Genomic DNA, 18,355 nt, shown 5'->3' on the forward strand with positions numbered 1-18,355 from the left:
ATTCAGTTCTATATTCCCCCATTTTGCTCATTAATGATCTAAGCATAGCCACTAAATTAGCTTCTTCTTCTTCTTCTTCTCGCTGTCCATGTCAGCTCTGAGGCTCACTCCCACACACTGTAGACTCAACATCACCAGCTGACTTCATCACCATATCATTAAATATGGACTCCATAGCTAAACTGGCTGTGAGACAGAGAACTGAGAAATTACTGCACCTGCTACCAACACTTAGCTTTGTTGAGACTGCTGCTGCTTGACAGCTGCTGCCTGATGCTGTAGGCTGCTGTGTGGTGAGGTGCGGTATGGCCCGGAATGATTTGCAAGTTGGTGGCAGAAGCACGCCCAGCTCCGGAGTGCGGCGGAGAAGTGGGATCGTCGATGTTTGGCGGCCAGCACCGCTTCAGCTCCCACTTTGGTGGTCGTCAGACTCAGACTACTGCTCAGTGATCGGCAATGCATTTCTCCCAATCTTCTTCGCTCTTAAACGCAATCCTGCACTGCCTACTGAGCCTGTTAAGACAATCCAAGTTGAGAAACCCCATATTATGACTGTACTGGGCACTATAAATTACAGTTTGAATAGTTTGGCTTGAACCACCACAAGCTATATATATATATATATATATATATATATATATATATATATATATATATATATACTCAGCTTAATTGAGCAGCCCAGGGAGGTGGCTGGTCTCAATGTTTGGCTACATTTTTTCGTCACAGCGTGACAGCTCACACCTGTCGTAAACTCTCAGTTTTTAAGCAAAAATAAAAATATTAAATACACAGAGCAGGCAGGAATTGTGGTGAAATTTAAAAATATTGAGTCACTGAACAAGTAGTTTATTTTGCTTCAATATATTCATTAAACCCTTAGAATGCAGTCTGATGGGCTCTTACATAAGGGTGGCCATTAATAACTGATGCTACAACACTTCACTATAAAATTCATATGTCACGATCATGACACATGACACATTGTTCACAGAATACACTCTTGTCTGCTGTCCTAAGTCACTATATTGTGCTCCACTTGATCACTTTCGAATGTCGCTACATACATACTTGTCTCCGGACGTGGCTACCAACCCACTACTACTCCCAGATACATGGCACATCTGGCTCTTAGCGTCACTCAGAACCAACTCCTTGTCACCAAAATGGTCATCCTATCCACCCTCGAAACGACTGTCTAACTCAAAACATTTTTTGACAAAAATTACGATTCTAAAACTAAACACAAAAACATATATGATATATTGAAATATATGGAAATTTTCTGGGTAATAACAATATAAAGTCCAATTTTTTGTATTATCTGCCTCCGTTTTTTCACAAATAATGTTCCTGTGGCGTGATTTTGCTTTTCCGAATTTTTTTATACTAAACATAAATAAATAAATAAACATACATACTTAAGTACTTGTCTACCTCTTTAAACTTTAGAATGCTGCTGCTAGTTTCGTCTCTTTAAATTTATTTATTACCAAAAACACAGTTTCTCTCAGTCGAATCCCATATTCCAACCTCTCATTCAAAATTGGTACACATTTTGCTAAATCGGCTATGATTGCTCGATACAGCTCTACTAGCCGCATCCGTAGACACTTTGTTTATATTAATCAGCCAAAGTATTGCCGAAATATTAGCTTTTGAACTTTCATAAATTTACAATTTTTGAGAGAACAATAGCCTTTATACTATTATATATTTTTGTGGCGCGTCTAGCTAATTTAGCTTTACATATTTTTCTGAATATGAGTGCTAACTCGCATCTCTGCGTCACTCTGTTACCTTTTTATCAATTTTTCTGGAATATAAATTCCTGCAAGCACACAAACAACCATACGTGCCCCTGCCAAGTGCTTGCCTTTTTCCAAGGCTGTGTAAACACTAGCCACTCTGCGAGGCCCCATAGCAACCGCCAGCAATGTGCTCCGCGGCAGGAAACTGCCGCTCTAATCTCCCGCCACAGCTTGTATGCTCACAGAGGCATGGTGCTCATTCTGCATGTCAGAATCATTAATATCTATGAGCCCTCCAGGTCAGGACGATGCCGTGAACAGTCAACTTTCATAGCAAATAGAGTCACACCCCTCTTTATAGGACACCAGGATGACCTAATCTTTGGTGAGGATTTTAACTCCACTCAGGTGCAGAAGGACCAATTGCCACACTACGTTCCATGTCTGGCACTCTCCACCATCATAACCAACCTTCAACTCATGGACACATGAGTACTGTGCCGACTGTTCGCCCACGGTCATGCCCCCTCCTGCAACTGAAACTGCTGCAGCCACCAAACTTCTGCCACCGCCACTGGCGATGAACCTTCCACAGGAAAGGCAACCACACTACCCGTACTGTTACTTCCACACACAGTTTGGTGAGGCAGCACGGAACTGCAGACCACCCTGCTACTTCCCAAACGCCAATCGCAGGTATGTCCAGGTGTCGCCTCCTGTACACAACATGACAGGCACCCCCCAGTGCTTCATTCTGTCCGGGAGTGACTGGATAATTACGGACATCTTTACATTAAAGACATTTCGTCGGGATACCTTTTCCTAGTGGACACAGGCGCCGATGTTTCGCTGCTGCCTATGTCCTTAGCATCGTCGAACATCCGCCATCATCATACTTCACTGCAAGCTGTGAATTCAACTAAACTATAATGCTTGGGTTCAACTTCCCACATCGTCTCACTCTCCACAAACTGCAAACTCGAGTGGACTTTTTTAATGTACGAAATTGACGAACCTATATTAGGTATTGACTTCTTGTGACACCACAAACTTTCACTGGACCTAGTGCAAAACACCGTGTTTCATCATCTGTCCAAGACTCACTTCCCCTGTGCTCCATCGAGCAAACCCCCCTGTGACACATTGGTCCAGGCTCATCTCATCCATACATGCTCGTCTCTGTCGACGACTTTACAAGAAACCACGCACAAGTGCCTTGTTGAGCTTGAACACATCGCTCGCCAATGCAAGGAAAACTTCAAGTTCTCCCTCCGGCTCCACGAAAAACAACACCAGCTCTCCAATGCTGCAAAGGAATTACAGACACTACAGCAAGGACAAAGCAAGGTCACTAAGTGCGCCAAATCTGCTTGCAATCCCAGCAATTGAGCCTTCGTGTGTTGACTTCCCGCTACCCCTCGCAACTGTGTTATCAAAACTGCCATAACGTGCACTGACAGTTCCGCAGGGCCACACACTCCTAACACGGAAGCGTTTGACACTCAGCCAGACACAAGTGCGCATGCGCGACGAGCGTCACGTGTTCCCTAACTGACGGCTCCTACCCTGCCCCTCGCGGACAGCACCACAAACTATGCCGCCGTGTGACCGCCACTGACAACACAAACTGTGCACTCGTGCCAAGCATTTCGCCTGCGACCGTGCTGCCACAGGCCACGCCCTCAGACAATGGACTCACTAACGGCTCACGAGCTCTACCAAGCTCACATGACCACGATGCCACTGCTTTGGGCCGGCGGCCATCTTGTCGCGTTGACTCCTGGTAAACTTCCCCACCTCGGCTCCTGTCGGATCCGCCAAGTGGCTCCAAACACCACGACCACGCCTCGCCTGCCCTGCCCACCACACATTGTAAACAAACCACCTCCAGTGCCATCAGCAACATTACCGTAGTCACCAATGGCATGGTTCACAAGCTTCGCCTCACGCCAGGTTCCCCGATCTCCAGTAAACCACGTCGACTTTGTCCCGAGCGCCTCTTCGACCTTAAAAATCAGATTTCTTAACTACTAAGATCCGGCGTCATTGAACCCTCTGCCAGTAGCTGGTCTATGCCCATACATATGACACCCAAGAAAGACGGGTCCTGGCGCATGTGCGGAGACTACCATCGACTAATCGCACAAACTATTATGGACACCTACCCCATACCCAACATTGCCAACTCAACCAGTTCCCTTGCAGGTGCAACCACGTTCTCTGTCATTGATTGTAAACAGGCCTACCACCAGATCCCCATGGTAGCTGGCGACATCGAGAAGACAGCAATCACCACCCCAATTGGGTTATTTCAGTTTCAATTCATGCCCTTCGGTCTGAAAAACGCAATCCAGACCTGGCAACGCTTCAGCAATGAAGTGCTATCGACCTAAAATTATGCTTTGCATATCTTGATGACATTCTTGTGTTCAGCTCCTCCGTCAAGGACAACATTTGACATGTGCAAACTGTTATGAACACTCTCGTGGCAGCAGGCATCGAGACCAACCAAGACAAATTGCAGCTACATCAGCCCGCTGCCACCTTTCTTGGTTTTTGGGTCTCTGCCGACGGCATTTCACCACCCCCTGAGAAAGTACAAACAATACTAAACCTACCCAGACCTTCATCATTCAAAGAGCTCCAGTGCTTTTTGGGGATTGTTAATTACTATCATCAACATCTACCTCGGACTGCGGAGATTCAGGCTCCAATGATGGACGCCTTGGCAGGCACCAACACTTCTGGATCTCGACCTGTTCCATGGACCCCTGCTATGACCGACTCTTTCACTGCCCTCAAAAAGCTTCTTGCCATGGCCTGCACCATCAGACATCCTCATCCCAATGCACAGCTTTTCATCACCACAGATGTGAGCGATACTGCCATTGGGGCTGTCCTTAGCCAGACAATCGACGGCCAAACTTTGCCTCTGCAGTTCTTCTCGTGCAAGCTCACCAATGCATAACGGAAATACGAGTATTCCGCGTTTGACAGGGAGTTGTTCACGGTCTATGAAGCGATTAGGAAATTTTAAGACTGACGTTGAGGGATGCCCTTTCTATGTTTTAATGGACCACAAACCCCTGGCTGCGTCCATTAAAAACCCGCCAGCTGATCTGTCTCCTCGCCACTTCAGATACATGGACTTCATATCTCAGTTCACCACTGATGTCAGACACATAAAGGGTGTTGACAATATTGTTGCTGATTTCCTTTCACGAGTCGACACTGTCCATTTGCCGTTAGACCTCTCTGAACTGTTTAACCTCCAACCCGCTGACGAGGAAACACAAAACCTGATTTCAGACTCTACTTCTTCACTACACTGCATCCGCACCACCTTCCCTGGCATTTCTGGTGAGATCTGGTTGCTCGAGCTTTTGTCGAGTCATGGGTATTACGTTTCGGATGTCCAGCTATCATCACAACTGACCAGGGCAGACAATTTGAGTCAGCTCTGTTCAACGGGATTTGTAACATTTGCTGCATCCAGCGCATCCATACCACAGCATATCACCCGCAAAGTAATGGGCTAGTCAAGCGCTGGCACTGCACTTTCAAGGTGGCTCTTTGATGCCACGACTCTCTATGGACAGATGCCCTTCCCCTTGTGCTACTCGGCATTCGTGCAATCTATAAGGAAGACCTCAAAGGCACAATAGCCGAGTTTGTATATGGCCAGAACATTGTTCTTCCTGGCAAACTTGTGAGCCCTTCTGCTTCTCTCCCTCAGTCTGACTTACCTTCCTTCATGGACCACGTCAGACACCACTTCATCAACCTCCATATCCCTCCACCCGTCAGCCATTCCCACCATAAGGTTCACCTCCTGAAATCTCTGGACAGTTGCAAGTATGTCATGCTCTGAGATGACACTGTCTGTGCTCCCTTCCAACCTCCATATGCCAGCCCGTTCCGAGTTCTCCAGCGCTCAGCCAACACCTATGACATCCAGATGAAAGATTCAGCTGGTACAGTCTATCTCAACAGACTTAAGCCTGCGCATGTCGAGCCTTCTTCTACCCCCCTTCAGGCCACAACCATGCCATTCACTGTCGTGGCTCATGACACTCCAACCACTCCTTCCACGTCGGACTTACACACTCGATCGAGTGACTTCCAGCTCAATTCGTTGAGATCTCCTCCAACCTCGCCCTCTACTCCAGTCTCACGTACTCCTTCGAGTGACCACATGCTCCCCACATCGAGCTTACCTACAATCACGCCCTCGCCGCTGGGCCCTTCGTCAGTCCCTTCGACCTCTCCACCGTCATCTGCCTCACCCTGTCGAGGTTTCCCATGTCCCCCCATCTTGAACGTGCCCTCGCTTGAGGTGTTTGTGCCTGTCCCCCCAGAAATAATCCCTGACATCTCAATAATACTGCACAATTATACACTGTTGGCCGTGTGTTTCTCTTCATCCAGTGCTCATGACACAACCTCCGCCATTCCCTGCCACCTGGTGAAATGTGTTCCCCTCCCACCCAACATCACCCTGGACATGTTTCGTGTGTTCGCCACACCCACCGGAGACATCTTCATCGGCGCTCTGTTCCACCCACAAACCACTGGCCTACCTGTCGCCGCACAACCAGCATGCCCAGTGTGACGCCTGGCTCACTTCAACGACTTCCAGGTTCGGTGCCCGAACCTTCCTCCCACACAGCTCCCCAGTGACGCTGTCGAGCTGACTGTGGTCTGACTCCTGTAGACCACCCCTGCTGACACCATAGTCCTCCCCCCCCCCCCTGGGTCACTCAAGAGTACTCCGTACTGCAGGGGAGGGGGGGGGGGGGGTGGCTATGTGGCGCCAATGGAATCAACACCAACATCGATATGCATTTATCTTTGGCTGTTCCGCCATGTTCAGTTCAGTTCTGTGTGATCCTTGTATGTGTTAAGGTTAATAAATGAACTATTGCTAAATGGGTGTCATTATTGCTGCAACCAACCTGGTAATCCTCCTCAGCTGTCAATAGAAGTGAATGTACACACAGACAGGCAGACAGACAGACACACAGACACACAGACACACACACACACACACACACACACACACACACACACACACACACACACACACACACAAACTATTGTTCTATAAATGAGCTGCAACTACTGTGAATTAAAAATTACATAAAATGGAAAATGCATACCATTCCTTACATTATTTATGTTGATTATCATATGAGATAGTTTAATAGAATTTTTAAATGAAACACTGAAGTGTGGTTAATTAGAACTCAACAGTCATTTTGACAGTAGTTTAATTTAAAGGCTTACAAATCAGGTGCTGAGAAGCTGTTGCCAATACAATTTGCGGAAGAATAAAATTTATTTCCGTATGCCGTTGTTCCCTTTGGAATATCATCATGAAATTTGGCACACACTTTAACAAATAGTGCATGATTAATGCATGGGTTTTTTTTCTCTTTTTTTATCAAAAAATCTGATTTTGAAACTTTCAAAATTTAAAAACCTTTTGGTTAGGGAAAATTTAGCATTTCATGTAATTTTGTCAAAAAGCAGATAGTTTTAAAGCCTATAATAACCTGAATAAAATGGTATAAATTTTAGGTACATGTGTCACACACTTCTTGAGATGTGGTCATTTTAAGGTTTCAAAGTGTGGCAAAAATCTCACTTTTTGAGAACTGTAAAAATTAAAAACTCAAAAATAAAGTGTCTAAAAAACTTTGTAACTTTGGATTTTGTGTTATTTTGATAAGTGCAATAAAATAAGAAAAAATTACAAAATTCTAAATCATCAAGGTACAAATTTATTTTTATCTTGGTTGATTTCATATGGAACGACCCATTACTCACCTTTATGAGAGCACAACTTGTGTGTCACACTTGGTATAGGGATGCCAACATAAAATACCTTTGACACTCTACTTGCGGCCAAAGGATAGAAAAAAGGCAGGAAATTTACCACAAAGAAACATTCAGTCCTATTGGATGTTATGATGGTATTTGAACCATGTTGGAAGTGGCTGCTGCACAGAAAATGAACCTTGACCAGTTTTTCATCAAAGCAACTTTTCTAAATAGTGTACTCCAAGATGGTGTACACATGGAACAAACTGAAGATTTTGAAGGTGATACTGGTGTGACTGTTATCAAAGAAGAACCTGTATATGGTTGGAACATATGTTTCCTAGAATTTAGACAAAAGCCACATTTGAAAACAACAATGCTGATCAATTTGTCTTCTACTTTGAGAGAAATAAGAATTGTTTATATGTCACAATCCATGTCGAGGATAATCCTGTGGTCTAAGGTAGCATATTTGATTAGTAATCAAAATGTCCTCGATTCCAGTTTGAAAACCCACCACTGCTTACATTTTGATTAATAATCAGCTTGTCAGCTGAAGACTTCCGTCATAAGAAGTCACCCTCATTCTGCAAATGGCCTTGTCAAAGAGGGCAAAGGAGCAGACACACGCTCAAGGCATTCTCTTTCCCTTGGGATGGGAAACTGCCCCTAAAGGCAGAAGAATCAGCAATGATCAAAGGCATTAGGATGAATTAGGACGAAGAAGGCAATGGAAACACCTGCATTAAAGACACAAAACATGTATCCATAGGGAATGTGGCCTGTAATTGAAAAAGTGTCATGATCTTTCCATTGGCAAAAGATTCCAGACTAGTCCCCCATTTGGATCTCCAGGAGAGGAATGCCGAAGGGAAGGAGACCATGAGTAAAACTGAAGAAAGGATAACATTCTCTAAGTTGAGGCACGGAATTTCAGAAGCTTGAATGTGGTAGGAAAGCTAGAAAATCTGAAAAGGGAAATGCAAAGGCTCAATCTAGATACAGTAGAGGACAAAGAAGTGAAATGGAAAGAAGATGAGGGTTTCTGTTCAGATAAGTATAGAGTAATATCAACAGCAGCAGAATATGTTGTAACAGCAGTATGATTCATTATGAATAGGAAGATAGGGCAGTGAGTGTGTTACTCTGAACAATTCAGTGATAGGGTTGCTCTATCAGGATCAACAGCATACCAACACCAACAACAATAGCTCAGGTATATATGCTGAAGTCGCAAGATGGAGACGAAGAGATAGAGTGAGTATATGAGGAAATTGAAAGGTTATGAACCATGGACCTTGCCGTTGGTGGGGAGGCTTGCGTGCCTTAATGACACAGATAGCCGTACCGTAGGAGCAACCACAACTGAGGGGTATCTGTTGAGAGGCCAGACAAACATACGGTTCCTGAAGATGGGCAGCAGCCTCTTCAGTAGTTGCAGGGGCAACAGTCTGGATGATTGACTGATCTGGCCTTGTAACACTAATCAAAATGGCCTTGCTGTGCTGGTACTGCGAATGGCTCAAAGCAAGGGAAAACTACAGCCATAATTTTTCCCGAGGGCATGTACCTTTACTGTATGATTAAATGATGATGGCGTCCTCTTGGGTAAAATATTCCGGAGGTAAAATAGTCCCCCATTCGGATCTCTGGGCGGGGACTACTCAGGAGGACGCCGTAATCAGGAGAAAGAAAATTGGCGTCCTACGGATCGGAGCGTGGAATGTCAGATCCCTTAATCAGGCAGGTAGGTTAGAAAATTTAAAAAGGGAAATGGATAGGTTAAAGTTAGATATAGTGGGAATTAGTGAAGTTCGGTGGCAGGAGGAACAAGACTTTTGGTCAGGTGAATACAGGGTTATAAATACAAAATCAAATAGGGGTAATGCAGGAGTAGGTTTAATAATGAATAAAAAAATAGGAGTGTGGGTAAGCTACTACAAACAGCACAGTGAACACATTATTGTGGCCAAGATAGACATGAAGCACATGCCTACTACAGTAGTAAAAATTTATATGCCAACTAGCTCTGCAGATGATGAAGAAATTGATGAAATGTATGATGAGATAAAAGAAATTATTCAGGTAGTGAAGGGAGACGAAAATTTAATAGTCATGGGTGACTGGAATTCGAGAGTAGGAAAAGGGAGAGAAGGAAACATAGTGGGTGAATATGGATTGGGGGATGGAAATGAAAGAGGAAGCCGTCTGGTAGAATTTTGCACAGAGCATAATTTAATCATAAAGAAGGTTGTATACATGGAAGAATCCTGGAGATACTAGAAGATTATATAATGGTAAGACAGAGATTTAGGAACCAGGTTTTAAATTGTAAGATATTTCCAGGGGCAGATGTGGACTCTGACCACAATCTATTGGTTATGAACTGTAGATTAAAACTAAAGAAACTGCAAAAAGGTGGGAATTTAAGGAGATGGGACCTGGATAAACTGAAAGAACCAGAGGTTGTACAGAGTTTCAGGGAGAGCATAAAGGAACAATTGACATTAATGGGGAAAAGAAATACAGTAGAAGAAGAATCGGTAGCTTGGAGAAATGAAATAGTGAAGGCAGCAGAGGATCAAGTAGGTAAAAAGACGAGGGCTAGTAGAAATCCTTGGGTAACAGAAGAGATACTGAATTTAATTGATGAAAGGAGAAGATACAAAAATGCAGTAATTGAGGCAGGCAAAAAGAAATACAAACGTCTCAAAAATGAGATCGACAGGAAGTGCAAAATGGCTAAGCAGGGATGGCTAGAGGACAAATGTAAGGATGTAGCGGCTTATCTCATGAGGGGTAAGACAGATACTGCCTACAGGAAAATTAAAGAGACCTTTGGAGAAACTAGAACCACTTGCATGAATACCAAGAGCTCAGATGGAAACCCAGTTCTAAGCAAAGAAGGGAAGGCAGAAAGGTGGAAGGAGTATATAGAGGGTCTATACAGGGGCGATGTTCTTGAGGAATATATCATGGAAATGGAAGAGGATGTAGATGAAGATGAAATGGGAGATATGATACTGCGTGAAGAGTTTGACAGAGCACTGAAAGACTTAAGTTGAAAGAAGGCCCTGGGAGCGGACAACAAATGGTTTAAATGGCTCTGAGCACTATGGGACTTAACATCTATGGTCATCAGTCCCCTCGAACTTAGAACTACTTAAACCTAACTAACCTAAGGACAGCACACAACACCCAGTCATCACGAGGCAGAGAAAATCCCTGACCCCGCCGGGAATCGAACCCGGCAACCTGGACGTGGGAAGCGAGAACGCTACCGCATGACCACGAGCTGCGGATGAGTAGACAACATTCCATTAGAACTACTGACAGCCTTGGGAGAGCCAGCCCTGACAAAACTCTACCATCTGGTGAGCAAGATGTATGAGACAGGCGAAATTCCCTCAGACTTCAAGAAGCATATAATAATTACAAACCCAAAGAAAGCAGGTGTTGACAGATGTGAAAATTACCGAACTATCAGTTTAATAAGTCACAGCTGCAAAATACTAATGCGAATTCTTTACAGACGAATGAAAAAACTGGTAGAAGCCGACCTTGGGGAAGATCAGTTTGAATTCCATAGAAATGTTGGAACATATGAGGCAATACTGACCCTACAACTTATCTTAGAAGAAAGATTAAGGAAAGGCAAACCTACGTTTCTGGCATTTGTAGACTTAGAGAAAGCTTTTCACAATGTTGACTAGAATACTTTCTTTCAAATTCTCAAGGTGGCAGGGGTAAAATACAGGGAACAAAAGGCTATTTACAATTTGTACAGAAACCAGATGGCAGTTATAAGAGTCGACAGACATGAAAGGGAAGCAGTGGTTGGGAAGGGAGTGAGACAGGGTTGTAGCCTCTCCCCAATGCTATTCAATCTGTATATTGAGCAAGCAGTAAAGGAAACAAAAGAAAAGTTTGGAGTAGGTATTAAAATCCATGGAGAAGAAATAAAAACTTTGAGGTTCACCAATGATATTGTAATTCTGTCAGAAACAGCAAAGACTTGGAAGAGCAGTTGAACGAAATGGACAATGTCTTGCAAGGAGGGTATAAGATGAACATCAATAAAAGCAAAATGAGGATAATGGAATGTAGTCAAATTAAGTCAGGTGAGGCTGAGGGAATTAGATTCGGAAATGAGACACGTAAAAGTAGTAAAGGAGTTTTGCTATTTCGGGAGCAAAATAACTGATGATGGTCGAAGTAGAGAGGATATAAAATGTAGACTGGCAATGGCACAGAAACCTGTTCTGAAGAAGAGAAATTTGTTAACATTGAGTATTGATTTAGTATTAGGAAGTTGTTTCTGAAAGTATTTGTATGGAGTGTAGCCATGTATGGAAGTGAAACATGGACGATAAATAGTTTAGACAAGAAGAGAATAGAAGCTTTCGAAATGTGGTGCTAGAGAAGAATGCTGAAGATTAGATGGGTAGATCACATACCTGATGAGGAGGTATTGAATAGAATTGGGGAGAAGAGGAGTTTGTGGCACAATTTGACTAGAAGAAGGGATTGGTTTGTAGGACATGTTCTGAGGCATCAAGGGCAGCGTAGAGGGTAAAAATCGTAGAGGGAGACCAAGAGATGAGTACACTAAGCAGATGTAGGCTGCAGTAGGTACGGGGAGATGAAGAGGTTGGGTTGGGGTTGGGTTGTTTGGGGGAAGAGACCAGGCAGCAAGGTCATTGGTCTCATCGGATTAGGGAAGGACAAGGAAGGAAGTCAGCCGTGCCCTTTCAAAGGAACCATCCCGGCATTTGCCTGGAGCGATTTAGGGAAATCACGGAAAACCTAAATCAGGATGGCCGGATGCGGGATTGAACTGTCGTCCTCCTGAATGTGAGTCCAGTGTGCTAGCCACTGCGCCACCTCGCTCGGTGGAGATGAAGAAGCTTGCACAGGATAGAGTAGCATGGAGAGCTGCATCAAACCAGTCTCAGAACTGAAGACCATAACAACAACAGTGTGTAAAGGGAGATGTAAATCTGGAATGCAGTTGTAAGGAAAGGATTAGAGGAAAAGTGAACACTCTCTTTAAGAATCACAGGAGGAGGAATAGTTGGACAAGACCAGGTGATATGGGAAGATTTCTCTCTCTCTCTCCTCTCTCTCTCTCTCTCTCTCTCTCTCTCTCTCTCTCTCTCTCTCTCTCTCTCTCCCCCTCCCTCTCCCCCCCCTTGCACACCTCAATGATCACAGGCCCTGTAGACTGTAGACCACGCGCTGCATCAACGATCTGCTTCCATCACCTTCTATCTCTCGCAGCCTCTCTCCAAGCTGTGGAAATTCCTAACACCCTTCTCTATGTCATCTTTCCACCTTGTACGAGGTCGGCCCAATGGTCTTGTTGCCTGGAGAGTTTCTTCAAATGCTTTCTTGGTGATTCTGTTGTTTTCAATTCTAGCCACATGTCCAGCCCATTGCTTCATTAACTGATAAATTTCGTTGTTCTTTCAAATTCTCCATACACCATTCTCCAACACAGGTCCCCAGATTTTTCTAATTATTTTTCTTTCGAAAACATTCAGTTTTTCTCTTTCATTCTTTGTAAGCATCCAGCTTTCTGAACCATACAGTACTATGGGGCGGATGATAGTGTTGTATATCTTCATCTTTGTGGTGATTGCCAAAGCTTTACTTTTGAGTGGGTTGCTTAGTGAGTACAGACATCTTTACCCTTAGGCTATTCTTTCATTTATATCCATTGTTATATGTTTACTGTTGAAATGTGATCCAAGGTATTTAAACTGGAGAACTTTTCTGAATTTAGAATGCTGATCAATTTAAAAGTAAGGATTTGGGTTTATGACTCGACCTATTTCCATATATTCAGTTTTCTCTTGGTTAATCAAAAGCCACATTTTGCTGGCACTGTGCCTGAGAGATATGTACATGTCATTCAGTTCTTCTTCAGTTTCACTCAGCAACACTGTATCATCTGCATAAGCCAGGAGTTTTACTTCACTGTGTTTGAATCAAAGACCATAGTATAGATGTAAATTACTCTCCCAAACCACTTTCTCTAATGCAAGGTTGAAGAGGACACGTGAAAGAGTGTCTCCCTGTCGTAAGCCTGTTTTAATTGGAAAGGTGGGGGATATGGACCTCTGAAATTCACCGCTGCCTGGGAGCCATCCAGGCACAGTGGTATCATCCTAATGATTTTACTGGGTGTACTAAATTCTCATAACGTGTTGTAGAGGCTACTTTTGTGGATACTGTTGTAGGCTCGCTGGAAGTCAATGAAGAGACAGTGGATGTTTTTGTTAAATTACCAGTATTTCTCAAAGATCTGTTGTATAGTAAACAAATTATCAGTTGTGGAATGGTCTGTTCAAAATCCAGCCTGGTGTTTTCTGCGTAAGGTTTAAGTTTTCACAGAATAATCATTGAGAGGATTTTGTACATTATATTCAGCAAACTGAGTCCTCTGTAATTTCCACATTCCATTCTGTTTCTTTTCTTGTGTATTATGCAGTTTTCCAATCTTCCGGCAGTGTTTCAGTTTTCCAGATCATTGTGATAAGGTTATAAATTTCTTTACGTAGTTTGCTTCTGCTCTCTTTTAACGTCTCTGCTGATATCTGGTCCTCACCTGCTGCCTCATTGTTTTTGAGCTTTTGAATGGTGTGGATCACTTCCTGTTCTGTGACTCTACATTTGTCATTATTAATGCTGTCACTCTCAGACCTTGAGTAACTGGAGGTTATGTGCAGATCAATGCAATTTAACATTTCTGCGAAATACTCTTTCCATCTTTCTAGAATATCTTCCAGCTGCGTTAGCAGATTTCAGTTAGATTAAATCATGGTCAGACAGGGACTCCAAAATTAGATACTGAATTGTAAGGCATTCCCATGAGCAGATATCGACTCCGATCACAAAACAGTTATGATGAAGAATAGTCTGAAGTTTAAGAGATTAGTAAGGAGGAATCAGTATGCAAAGAAGTTGAATATAGAAGTACTAAGGAATGATGAGATACACTTGAAGTTTTCTAAGGCAATAGATATAGCAATAACAAATAGCTCAGGAGGCAGTACAGTTGAAGAGGAATGGATACCTCTAAAAAGGTCAATCACAGAGGTTGGAAAGAAAGACATAGGTACAAAGAAGGTAACTGATAAGAAACCATGGGTAACAGAAGAAACAGTGCAGTTGATCGATGAAAGAAGGAAGTACAAAAATGTTCAGGGAAATTCAGGAATACAGAAATAAAAGTCACTGGGAATGAAATAAATAGTAAGTGCAGGGAAGTTAAGATGAAATGGCTGTATGAAAAATGTGAAGAAATCGAAAAAGAAATGATTGTTGGAAGGACTGACTCAGCACGCAGAAAAGTCAAAATAACCTTCATTGAAATTAAAAGCAATGGTGGTAAAATTAAGAGTGCAGTGGGAATTCCACTGTTAAATGCAGAGGAGAGAGCTGATAGGTGGAAAGAGTACATTGAAGGCCTATATGAGGGGGAACATTTGTCTGAGGTGATAGAAGAATAAACTAGGGTTGATATAGAATTGATAAGGGATCCACTATTAGAATCAGATTTAAGAGAGCTTTGGAAGACTTAAGAGCAAATAAGGTAAAAGGGATCGATAACATTCAATTGGAATTTCTAAAACCATTGGAGAAAGTGGAAACAAAATGACTATTCATGTTGCTGTGTAGAATGTATGAGTCTGGTGACATACCATCTGACTTGTGCAATCTGAGAAGTGTGAGACTTATCGCACAATCAGCTTAACAGCTGATGCATCCAAGCTGCTGACAAGAATAATATATAGAAGAATGGAAAAGAAAATTGAGTAAATGTTAGATAATGATCAGCTTGGCTTTAGGAAATGTAACAGCACCAGAGAGGCAATTCTGACATTGCAGTTCATAATGGAAGCAAGACTAAAGAAAAATCAAGACACATTCATATGATTTGTCAACCTGGAAAAAGTGTTCAACAATGTAAAATTGTGTAAAATGTTCAAAATTTTGAGAAAAATAGGGGAGAGCTATAGGGAGAGATGAGTAATATGCAGTATGTACAAGAGCAAAGAGGGAATAATAAGAGTGGATGACCAAGAATGAAGTGCTCAGATTAAAAAGGGTGTAAGACATGGATGCAGTCTTTCACCCACACTGTTCAATCTGTACAACAAAGAAGCAATGATGGAAATATAAGACAGATTCAGCAGTAGAATTAAAATTCAAGGTGGAAGGATATCAATATGACTCACTGATGACTTTGCTATCCTGAGTGAAAGTGAAAAAGAGTTACATGATCTGCTGAATGGAATGAACAGTCTAATGAGCGTAGTATATGGATTGAGGGTAAATTGAAGAAAGACAAAAGTAATGATAAGTAGCAGAAATGAATGCGAGAAACTTAACATGGGGATTGATAGTCACAAAGTAGATGAAGTTAAGGAATTCTACTACTCAGGCAGCAAAATAACCACTAATGAATGGAGCCAGCAGGACATCAAAAGCACACTAACACTGGTAAAAAGGGCATTGCTGGCCAAGAGAAGTCTTCTAGTATCAAACATAGGCCTTAATTTGAGGAACAAATTTCAGAGAATGTATTTTTGGAGTACCACATTGAATGGTAGAGAAACATGGACTGTGGTGACAACCAGAACAGAAGAGAATCAAAGCATTTGAGATGTGCCACCACAGATGAATGTTGAAAATTGAATGGACTGATAAGATAAGGAATGAGGTGATTCTGAGCAGAATCAGAGAGGAAAGGAAAATGGTGAAGCTGGAGTTTCATACAACTAGGGGGCCTCTCAACAATTTTTTGGGTAAGAAGGTACAGCAAAATGGAGATGAAACTGACTGGTTAGCTGATCTACTAACCAGGATATTAGAAAGAATCTGACTCCAGATGCTGTGTGAAAGAATAGGAGCACAGAAGATGAAATCCATGTGAAATTCAGTACTCACTTCTTATTATTCTTTGAGTGGAATGTAAACATTAAAGTTAAAAATATGAAACGTATTGTATCTGAGTAATGTGTGTTTTCATATCTTTATTATGCAAATGCAATGGAATCCTTATACTGGTATAATGTGTTTTGGTGTTATACTGTGTGTGTGTGTGTGCGTGTGTGAGTCTAAGAAACCTAGCTTTGTAAGTTTTTTGTAGTCTATTTTACTGGTGAGATTCTAACCTAGTTGTAAAAAAAACACAGGGGGCTACAAATATGTTTTGTAGCATATCTTGGAATGCTGAATTCAGTGGGTGTTGTGTACATAGTTCCGCGTATTCAGCACATACACAACTTTTCCACTAGAGAGCGCCCTGCTAAGCACAACAGCGCAGGCGCAGCGCTCGTCCATCTCCGCACTACGAGATGGCGCTGTCTTAGAGACGGACCAAACTCTGCTTCCGCCGATCCATGTATTAATATGTAACACAGGCAATTAGATTGCTCCTAACGTAGAACCTTTTCTCCTTGCGGATCACACTCGCTCAGTGATACCTGAACGCGCGAGGTATTATAACGAGTGTACAGACCTCCGATTAGTCAGTCTGCATATGTCTGCACCAGTCTGTACCAGTCTGCATTAGTCTGTACCAGTATATAGTCAAGTTCCAGTCTGCACCTAATAATATTATCATATTCCTGTGCATAGCCATGAAGAGAAATGTATAGACACTTTGTCAAGTATCAGAGATATGTGAGAATAAGATTAACGTACCAAGACCAAAGGAACTTCAGATTGTCCATTGTAAACAGCATCCAGAATCAAGTTAAGTTATTTTATGCTTGCTATTATTTTAATAAATGTGTGTGAAAATTAATCAAGTTCTGTTTAAAGTTGGTCACCGTCAATCTGCTACTCTAAGCATGCAAGTGGCATTTCTATCGTCTGACCTAATGGCAGAAGATAAACACGCCACAATAAGACCATGAGACGTATTGCTGACACTCGCCTACTTCATTAGAGCGACAAGTCAAATAATCTGATGGTGTGTGTACCGAAGGTCTTACAGTACGCACACCACATTGGCGACGAGGCACTAAGGAAACAGATGATTTCAGCACAATTACGGATGACCACATGTGAGCCTGAAATAAAATAGATTACGGTGGACTTCTGGAAGATACATCCTTGACTGTTAACCTGCTCTCTTGCAGCTAAAATATCATTATTGCAGTAATCTAGTTGCACTTGGAATTTTCAGATAACCATGGACCTCACAATGCAGATCGTAAATCTCATGGCACATATACAACAGATGCAACAGACGTTGCTTACAAGAGTGGAACATTTGGAGCCGCAGCCTGCCATAGCGTCTCCGCTACAAATTAAACTTCCACCACCACCTTTCGCAGTTTACAACAGCAAGGAAGAAGCGTGGCTGGACTATGCAGCACGCCTGGAACAGCACTTCCTCACCCACCAGATATCAGGTGACGTAGAAAAAAGATCTTATTTTTTGGCACATTGTGGCGCAGCTATCTACAACCTTCTCTTAAAACTGAGTCTGACTTGTGAACCGACAAATTTGTCATTCCCAGCTATTAAAGACTTGCTCAAAAAATACTTCGACAAGCAAACGCATGTTGCTGCTGCAAGGCATAAATTTTACTTATGCAGGAAAAAGGCACAGCAGACATACACAGAATAGATTACACAGTTATGAGGATTAACTAGGAACTGCAAATTTATTTGTGAAAACGAAAAGTGTAAAAAGTCCTATGCAGATTCTTTAATACGTGACATGCTCATAATGCATTCACCAGATGAGAAATTAAGGAAAC

This window comes from Schistocerca americana, chromosome 3 (genome assembly GCF_021461395.2).
Source record: "Schistocerca americana isolate TAMUIC-IGC-003095 chromosome 3, iqSchAmer2.1, whole genome shotgun sequence".
Lineage (NCBI taxonomy): Eukaryota > Metazoa > Arthropoda > Insecta > Orthoptera > Acrididae > Schistocerca > Schistocerca americana.